Below are 10,576 nucleotides of genomic sequence, written 5' to 3' on the forward strand. Positions count from 1 at the left end.
TTTTATATAAATTGAACTAGTTTATTAAGATATAAATATAACTTATAAATAATCATACTTTATGATATATTTCATAAGCTGTTATTATTTCTTCAATAAATATTGTTTCCACAAATAATAAATTCTCAATTAATAAAATATTATTTTCATGAAATAATAATTTTCCAATTAAATACAAGTGTTGATATATTTATTAATAATCAAATTATATTAATAAATAATCAATTGACGGTAACTTGGTATATGGTGTGACCCTATAGGATCATATATTATTAGCAATATCATTCTATAATGACTCTTAGGCATACTAGATCTTTCAATCTCCCACGTGTACAAGACTCATCATAGATTGATATAGACAATGGTGAATATCTAACAACATTTGAATGCCCCCAATAACATATGAAGAAGAATTCCATTCATCAACATCCAATTCCCGAAAGCTCTAAGCTTCAACTGATGTATTAAGGTAAGTTTATCAATTATCCCTTTGTTACAGACATCCTGTTGAACATGAGCCTTGGATCACAATCAATCTCATTTGTAATTCAACTTTGGGTAACATGTGTTAGATGTCTAACTCTCAACACATAAGAGGAACAAATCTCATCTTGACTACATAAGCCTCTTGCATAGTTCATACCATACCCAAAAATGACTTTTATAACTGCCCGATTAAGGAACAACATTTGACCATATCAAAGCATAGTACTCCCTATACTTAAGTCCCACTATGTATATCAGGTGTTAAGGATACAAAGATAGTACCTTTTAATCAAATATCACTTATAACTGCGATCAATGAGATGATCTTGATGCGGGTCCGTTCAGTACTAGTTCTCTGACAAGTACCTATGAAACTTGGTTACAACCACTTGCCTACTTTCATCTAGTGAGAGTCAACCAATTCATTTCATATTAGTCTTACTTCATAATTTCTCCCACAATCATGACCGACTATGAACCTTTAGAATAATAAGATTATTCATGGATTAAACATGTTAATGTAGAACACAACAAGTATTAATGTAATGATCATATCCCAGTATATCAAAACATTATTTAATAGTTGTTATAATGTTCCAATATCTAAATACTAAATCCAAACGAAAATACCATTACTAGAATAATAAAAGTCTTATGGCTTAAGTGTGACCACTCATACTTAGCATAAAAGGAAAGACTTTATTAATGGGTTCGACTAAATATAATTTGTGTGAATTTTGTGAATACATTCATCTCTATATTTTACATTACTCTAAGTATAGTTAAATATTTTGGAGAATATAATTGGTGCTCTTATGTGACATAGAGTTTCTTATCTTTATTAAGTACACTCTATTACCCACAAAAGGTTTCTAGGTTATCCCTGAATGGAAGGATTCAACCTAGTTTTTCAATGATCTAGTTCATCCAATTATATTTGATTTCAACTTCTGAAAATTAGTGTATTCTTATTTAGTAGATTGTGCTATTTTGTTTTGCTTAGATATCATTCCAACTAAACTTACTCTTCATTCCATAATGAAGTCATAATCCAACTATAATTCATAATTATCTATATTTATTTAGAAATCAAAATCCCATGTAGCTCTTTACATTAAGATTTTATTCTAAACTAATTATCTCATATACATTCTCTTAGCTCTTCTTAAGTACTCTTAGAATGTTCTCACGATCATCTAGTGACTTAACCATGTATTCAATTTTGTATCTCATGATATGACATAAATGATGGATTCATTTGCCAAGCAAATAGAATATATTTAATCTAGATATGTGCTAGGTCCTTTGAGACAAACTCAAAAATGGTATCATGTGACAATGTCAAGAATCTTCCAAAAGAATCTTGTATCTTGACCTTCTTTCAAGATATTGTCATTTCATGCAAAAAAAAAATTAAAACCTTTAACATTCATCTTTATCTATCTCTTGTAGATTTTACATTCCAAGAATGTATATTGTCATTCCTAAGTCTTTCATTTTAGAAATACTTTCCGAGTAAAGGTCAAAACCACCTTGCATAGTCAGAATTTCATTTCAAATGATTAATTATGTCTCTTTCATACAAAATTAGGAATATCACTATCCTCCCACTAGTTCTTAGTAAACACACACACTTCCTTTTTCATTTTGATATAAAAGCATACCTTGTATCTTTATATTAAAATGACTATTCCAACCTTGAGATGTTTGCTTTATATCCACAAGTGGATCTTAAGCCTTACACATTTAGTTAGGATAACATGGATTTAGAAAACCTCCAGGCTAAGCTATATAGATATCTTCTAGTAGATGTCTATTAAGAAAAACGGTCTTTCTTGAAATCTATATGCTATATATCATATTAAGAATATGAAGTTATAGTAAATAATATCCTTGTTGATCTAATCATAGCTACTTGTGAAAAGGTTTGATCATAGTCAATGTCATGAGTATGATAAGGACCATAGTCAATGCCATGAGTATGGGAAAATTCCTTATATAGCAAGTATTACTAAATGTGTATATATATCCATGTATATATTATTTCTAGAAGAATCTATTACTCCTTCTAGCCTTGCTATAGAGAGGAAGATTAATCAAGCCCATACTTGATTATTAAACATGGATTACATCTCAATGTTCATGAATCTAAGTCATTTGTCAGATCCAAGATCTAATATAACATTTTGATAGTTTATGGTTTAACTAGAAACCATCAAGAACTTATCAATGAGAGATTCCACATTTATCAAGTCATAGATGATTTCTACCATTATTGTGAACAATCTGTGTTTATGAATAGCTACTATTCATGTTCAACAATTTATTGTTAAAACTAGTGCCAACAATTGTTACATCCGGCTATGGTTCTTGAGCTGCTTCAAGTTCCACGTGCCTCCCACTTACTTTGTCATTAGAAGCTTGCATTCTGCTAACTCAGCTTTCAGAGGAATAAAGGAACTTATTCTTGGTGGGTTTGTATATAATAATCTAAATGCCCTTTTAGAATATTCTACAATTATGTAATTAGTTGATGTTTGTATTCTAGATACAATTAATAGTGATTGAAGTATAATCCCAAAAAGGTTAAAAGGAGGACATTTCTTCTGATTAGAGAGTAAACTTTATCAAGTAAAGTTTAATTCACCATTTATCATCACAAAGGCTTTAGATGGTACTACTGGGTTGTATCTTGTACTCAATCATAGACATTCATTAGAAAGGAAGTCATACACCAAAGTGTATAGTTCCTTAATAATCATTTTCTCTACACTTTAGTGAAAATATTATTATGAATCTTTTATATATAAGTAAGATTCACATATGTCAAATAAACCACATTATTTGCCTTCAAATATCCTTTTCTTGAAGTTGGAATATGTGGATTTCATTTATACAATAAAGATAACAATGTCATGGATAAGTTTGATTTAAAACAAGTTTAAGTCAAAAGTGCTTGCATATAGAACTTAATTTTTGTTTATAAAATGTTGATATTTACTTTGTAATTCTATTAAGAGATCTAGTCTCAGAAATAGAAGTCAACCATTTCAGAATATGAGTATTATCGTTATGAAAAATGATCTAGTAAATAATCAAAAATTTAAATAAATAACTAAGACATAAATATTTATACATGCTAAATTTAAAACATACATTGTTCCAAAACAAACATTGTTTTATATTACAAGCAATTTATGTTCTAAGCATAAATAATAAACTAAACTTCGAGAGTGTAGTTCCAACTTGCTTGTGCTCAACTAGTTACTCTTCTGTAAATATTTGCAATCAAGTTACAAATATTAGATTAACATTTAAGTACCAATTACTTGAGTGTTACACGAAAAGTATGAGTTCTATCCAGTAGATACATGAGATACTAGTTTCTTCCAGACTTTCTTTCTGGATAAGAGGAGCAGTTCCTCTACCAGTGTTCAGTTTCTTCACAAAAGAAACAAGATCCATCTATGTGGGCCTTATTGGATTTCTTGGGCTTAAAGGCGATTATTCCATAAAACATGGGCCTTTTAGATCATACAAGGTGACTCTTTTAGCCTTGCACTATTCCAACAAAATTGTAACGACGTAAATTTTCAACAAATTTTTCATTTTCAAACACAATAAAACTCATTCCATAATTCTCAAAATCACATATGTCTCAAATGTCAACAAGTAAAACACAATCCCAGAATCATAAAAACAATCTCCCGCTAGTGTGTACAATCATGTCGGTGCCTTGTCGCGATCCTCGGAACTACCTAAAACACATAACACATAACATGGTAAGCATAAAGCTTAGTGAGTTCCCAAAATACCACACACAACACATCAGCCACTCGAGGCTATAACTCAATAAGACCCTCCGGTCAATGTGTCTCAGTGGGACCCTCCGGTACCACAACTCAGACGGACCCTCTGGTCCCTCAACTCAGCAGCTCAATATAATACACAGTAAACATATCACATAACAAATAACAGGATATCTCAATACACAGCTTATTCACATAAGACCCTCTGGTCACACATAAAATTACCACTCAAGGTAAGTATAGTGAGAAGACTCACCTCGTATTCTAGCAAGTGAAAACCTCGTACTCGGAAATCTCGAACTCTGCCCACCGGTCTAGCCTCCGCCTAACACATAATAATTATCCCTAATTAATATTGGCCCTCAAGAAGCTAGACTAACCCTTCTATGCTCATAGGAGGGTAAAAGACCATTTACCCTCTACGGTCTCAATGTTCCTAACTGCCTTACTCTCAAGACACGGAAGTCAATATGAGTCAACCACCAAAGTTGACCCGACGCGCCGAGTGCACTCGGTTGACTCGCCGAGTCCACTCATATCCTCTGAATTCTTCTAAGTGTCTCACACGTCTCGTCGAATTAACCTCCCAACTCGACAGGTTACCACTGGGTCACGAATCGCGAGGCAACCCGATCCGACTCGTCGAGTCATCGCATAGACTCGGCGAGTTGACTCGTCTGGATGTCTCATATGGATGTCCGAGGTCAGATCTGCAACTCCAACCTCTAGATCTAGCCTCCTAGTACCCAAAAGTCACGTAAAGGTCCGATCTTGATGACCATGCATGGCATCAATGCTCCAAAATGTCATCACAAGCTCCAAGAAAGGTCACATGCATGGGGACCTGCCTCTAACTCGATAAAGCTCAAATCTTTGGACCCTCAAGGTCCCCTCTAGTCCAGATCTGAGGTTCTAACCTCAAACCATGCTAAAAAAGATCAAGAATACAACATGTTTGACAGAAAACCCTAAAAGCTCCCCAAAAATGAGATCTAACGAACAAGAGGCCAAGATGAGAGCTTTTTACCTCTGAATAGCAGCAAATGACAGAAGAATGCAAGATACACAGCCTCCTCTTGGATGGATCCACCAAACTCCTCCAATCTTTCCTCCAAAATGCTCAAGAATGCTCAAGATAGTCTCTCTCTACAACGAAAAGGGTAGGTTAGGGTTTCTCTCTGGGGAAGGTGGCCGCAAAGGGAGGCCATAAGGGCCTTTAAATAGGCTACAAGACCGAGAAATTAGGGTTTCCTTCAGCAGCACTGACTCGGCGAGTCAGCTCACAGACTCGTCGAGTCCGCTCATTAATCCGCGTCACCAGTCGCGACTCTACTCAGCGAGTTGAGGCACCAACTCGTCGAGTCACTCCACATATCTCAAAATAAACACTTAAAATATTATACCTGGAATCCGGATGTTACAAAAATATCACTATATTTAATGGAATATTCCTTAACCTGTTATATTGTCAGATATATATATATATATATATATATATATATATATATATATATATATAATCAAAAACTTCCTAAAAGTCATGAATAATGGTTCCTAGTATGATGTTAGAAACATCTTGAGCATCAATGTGATGTCTTTACTCGGTAACATATTTAGGTTTATTACTTAAAGCAATTTGTTTAGGATCAGGACCTTTAAGTGTATACAATTTCACATCTCTCACGAGATTGTCTCTTAAGACATGAACCCATTCATTGAAGTTGTATCTATTGAATGATATTGTTTCATTAAGTCATTTAAAGAGAAATGACAATTCATGGTTATGAGAGTGGATTATATATTTACAAAATTTTAACAAAATTCATTTAGTATTTTCAATATTTAATCTTTAATAAATAATACCCTTTTAGTTTCTAAAATATTAATTATTAAAGTCTAGGATCCAAGTTGCAAAACAAATAAATGGTTAGGTATCCTTTATCCTATTCATCCGAATTAAACCCGGTAGATATCGATTATCAATTATATTTTACCATATAATTCCTAGATTTATGGGATCGCTAATAACAAATTTAATTAGACATGTTTGATCCCATCTATGCCTTAGAACAACAAAAGGTATGTCATCTAACTAGAATCTTGTAGTATAGATACTCCATTGTATGCTAGTTAGGATGATGCTTTGGAAAAATAAAAGTTGGCATGTATATTAGAGAAAACATAGATCCAAAGCATCTAGGGTTGCATGTACACCATAGGAGTGTTAGAATGCTCAAAACCCTTCAGTGGTATCACAGCCTAGGGTTGTTTTCCTATATACTTGATGCTACTTGTTTTCAAAGCTTGAAAAAATCGTTTTTCTGCTGTCTGAATAGTGAACTCGACGAGTCCACTTACAGACTCGCCGAGTCCACCCTATAAACTGACCAACTCGCCAAGTTTGTTCTTGCACTCGAAAAGTTGGTGCCCCTGTGTGCATATTTTAGAGTTTTAAGGCTGAAATTGGACTAGGATCATTAACCTAAACTGATTTTGAACTTATAAACTTGTTTTTGATGTGGTAATGATCATGTTAATACAATTTAAAATATAATTGTCAAAGTTACATGTTTTGTATTAGTTTATATGGTTAGGCTAATTACATTAATTTTTTTTATATGAATTGTCTTGTTCTTATGAGTTTAATTTAGATCATAGACAAATTGTTTGATTTTGTAAGTTACTTGGTTGATCTAAATGTTTTGATGAATTCCATAACTTGTCCTCAAGTTATGGAAAATGAAAAGTTTTTCTTTTAAAGAGATCATTAAAATCCTAGGTTATGAACTTGAATAGTCTTTTTCCCATAAATGGTTTTATGAACTCCATAACTTGTCCTCAAGTTATGGATTTTCAAGAGTCTTTTCATTAAAACCTATATTAAACTCATAAGTTTTGAATTTGAAAAGCTTTTGAATAGTTCAAAACTTGCCCTCAAGTTTTGGAATTTGTAAATGTAAAAGTCTAACTTTTGAAACATTTAATTCCAAACCCTAGAATTTTAAAGTTTAAAATTCTACCCTTATACTATTATAATATTATAGGTTTAATATTTATATATATGTATAAGAACAAAGTCAGTCTTACAGTTAGTAGGCCTCATTCATGAAGCCGGTCTATAAGGGGGTATAAGGTTACTGCCTATAAAATGGCAGTTTAATGGGTGTCCACTCTCACCCACCACCTCCTTGACTGGTGGAGGGTCGTTAGCCGAATGGGTAGGATAGGACTCTAATTCTCCATTCATTAAAAGTCGAATGATAAATATGAAGTAACTAAACACTTATAAATTCCCAAATCTTAGTTACTTAGGAAAATGTGAATATGGTGCTGACCCATGAAATTGCACTTTGCACCTTGTTAAGTCGTTAGTGGAGCGTGTGTGGTTAACCGACACACTAATCTGGACTGACAGTGCATGGCAAATGGTAGCTTGATGTTAATCATAGATCAATGGAGCGTGTGTGGTTAACCGGCACATTGATTAGGTGGTTGTACCAAGCTAATTTGCATGGTTATTCACACCTTGTTTGTGATCCTCAACATCCCAGTCATAAACTTGAAGGGCACAATCGAGATTTAAATATGCCATTGAAAGTTTCAATGAATCTCAAAGGATCTGGGAATTTCAATTCACTTAAAACCTAAAGTTCCTTTTCATTTTTCGTGGTGGAAATTGGTAAATCGTCATTTACATACCTTCAAATATTTTGCAATTGGATTACGGCATCCCTCTTCCAAATTGTAAAATATTGTGTTGGGTCCTAGCCTTAATATTTCATTTAGGTGTTATATTAAGGACTTAAATCAACTAAATTGAATTTCTCCCATTGTAGATGTCTAGTTCAGACAACTATGGTCTTCCCAAATCTTTTGGAACAAGCTTTCCTCTTGAAGATGATGTCCTGCGGTTGGATCATTGAAGTCATACTTTACTTCCACCACATCCTCCAATAATTCTCCCCAACCCACAAGTTCAAAGACTTGAAAAAATCAAGGTCACTCAAGCCCTACTTGCAATGAAACATCAAGATGGAAGACATGTATGTACTCACGTCTTGGAGATGAAGTCACATATTGACAGGCTGAGAGTATTGGGTGTCATAGTCTCGAGGAAGTTGGCTGTTGACTGGGTTCTTCAATCACTTCATGAGTCATATAGTGAGTTTATTAAGGACTACTATGTGACAGACCACGACATGTCCCTTATTGATCTTACCTATTTGCTTGTTGCTGCTGAATCGACAATGATTTGGTGCGCTGGAAAAGCAAAATTGATTGGAAGATCTACTCCCCAAACTTCAATGGACATTGACAATGGAAACACTGGAAGTCCATAAAAGATTTCTCTTTCCAAAGGAAAGAGAAAGGATAAGTCTGAGATTCTCCCGTGTACCATTCCCAAAGAGTCTATATGTTTCTATTACCAAGAGAAGGGGCATTGGTTCCGAAGCTGCCCTGACTACCTGAAAGATCTGAGAAAAGGTAGAATCGAAAAGTTTGACTCTGCTTCAAGGAAGTCTACTGTCTAACTCTATTAAGTTCCTAATTGTTGATTCTTAATACATGATGTGACAAGGTTGCATTTTGATGTTTTGTAGGATCATGCAAAGGGAAGGAAGCTTAAATGAAGAGTATGCTGAATCTGATCGCAAAGATGGATTTCAATCGCATGGTTCGAAGATCGGATTTTTAAGCTGCTGCTTAGGAGTTATGATAGATTGCTAGGAAATATGTAATAACATAGTTTTCATTTGTAATTGCATTGTAAGGAAAAGTTTTTTCCGCATTTTATAAATAAATAAAATTTTGTTTTTATTTTTATTATATCTCCTTGCAATGACATTTGTGAAAAACTGATGTTTGTATGTTTCTATGTTAGCAATGTGAATTTGATTCTTTCGTTTGTGGTAGTGTCGAGTATTTGCCAAATAAGAAAAGATCTCATCACCCAAGTTTCAATTGGACAGAAACTTGGAATCATGCATGTTGTATTGTATGATGAATGAGAATTTCCATCTTTGGTAAATTAAGACTAATTCCTTGTTCACATGTATATGTGAGTCAAGTGAAGGATTAGGGGATCAGGTACACTGGGTGTGCGCTGGTCAAGATCCACCACAAAGATCAATAAGGCTATTCGTCATGATTTGCTAAAGTTTAGTAAACATGGTTATGCTTACAAGTTTAAGTATAATTCTGAAACATTGGAAAAGGTTCAATGTATGGCAGAACGAATGAGAAGAATCAAATTAGGCAGAAAGATAAAAGTTTCTCCAATCTGAAAAGATGGGAGGGTACTTTAGTATCGTGTTTTATGATCATCTTAATGTTTATGGAAAAACCATATCACAATTGATCCTCTAAAGACATCTTAGTGCATTTGTATGGCTAGGAAGTGGAATCTTGAATTGTTGAAATAGTTTAAATCAAGAAGATAAGTCATACTTCGTTCCCAAAACAAGTCTTAGAGTCATACTCTAAGATTGTAACCTTGAGTGACATAATCTTAAGAAAGGTTTAAAACACTTATCAAATGTAGAGTAAAAGTTTTCTACTCTTGTACATTTAAAATTGGTAAGTTGTGATGTTTTGGATAAAACAATGACCAACTAAGGCCAATTGTGTGAAGTGTTTGTCTTGATAAGAATTCGCACTAACTCTTGAATATTTGTTTTGTCAAGGAATGATTCATGACAAGAGAATCTTATATGTCAAGAGGGTAGTGGGAGTCTTAAGATCTTGGAAAAGCTTCAAGAACTAATCAAGAATAAAATCTATTGTTTATCAATAGCACACGACTTGAGGTTTATAACCTATCGTGTTGACATATTCTTGTTTCTGTGCCCAATCTAGTTAAAGTTGACTATGCATGTGAGTTCTGAGAGTTCTCAATTGGTTGCATAACAACCTGGAAGCAATGGTAGGCCCTTGTGCTGCCAAGTGGCAAGAAATTAAGATTGTACAAGTTCAATCCATATGAGTTTGGATTTGTCACTAACCTTGTCTTGTGATTATGGTTATGAAAAATTCACATGGATAGGAACACATACACCATAAAATCTAAGTGTCATAAGGTTTCTCTTCGATTCATGAAAATGATTGTGAGGAAACGTTTTCACTAAGTAGATTTTAAGGAGATAACAGTTGTGATATTTGCATTCGCCAGTTCAATTATGATTACGACATATCTCTTCATAATTTGAATTGTGAGAAATGGCAAAGGGTCTAAACATTTGAGACTTATTGCTATAAGTTCTAAAATTGTTAAGACACACATG

This window comes from Lactuca virosa, chromosome 4 (genome assembly GCF_052849685.1).
Source record: "Lactuca virosa cultivar CGN04683 chromosome 4, Lactuca_virosa_CGN04683_v6, whole genome shotgun sequence".
In the NCBI taxonomy this organism is placed as follows: Eukaryota; Viridiplantae; Streptophyta; class Magnoliopsida; order Asterales; family Asteraceae; genus Lactuca; species Lactuca virosa.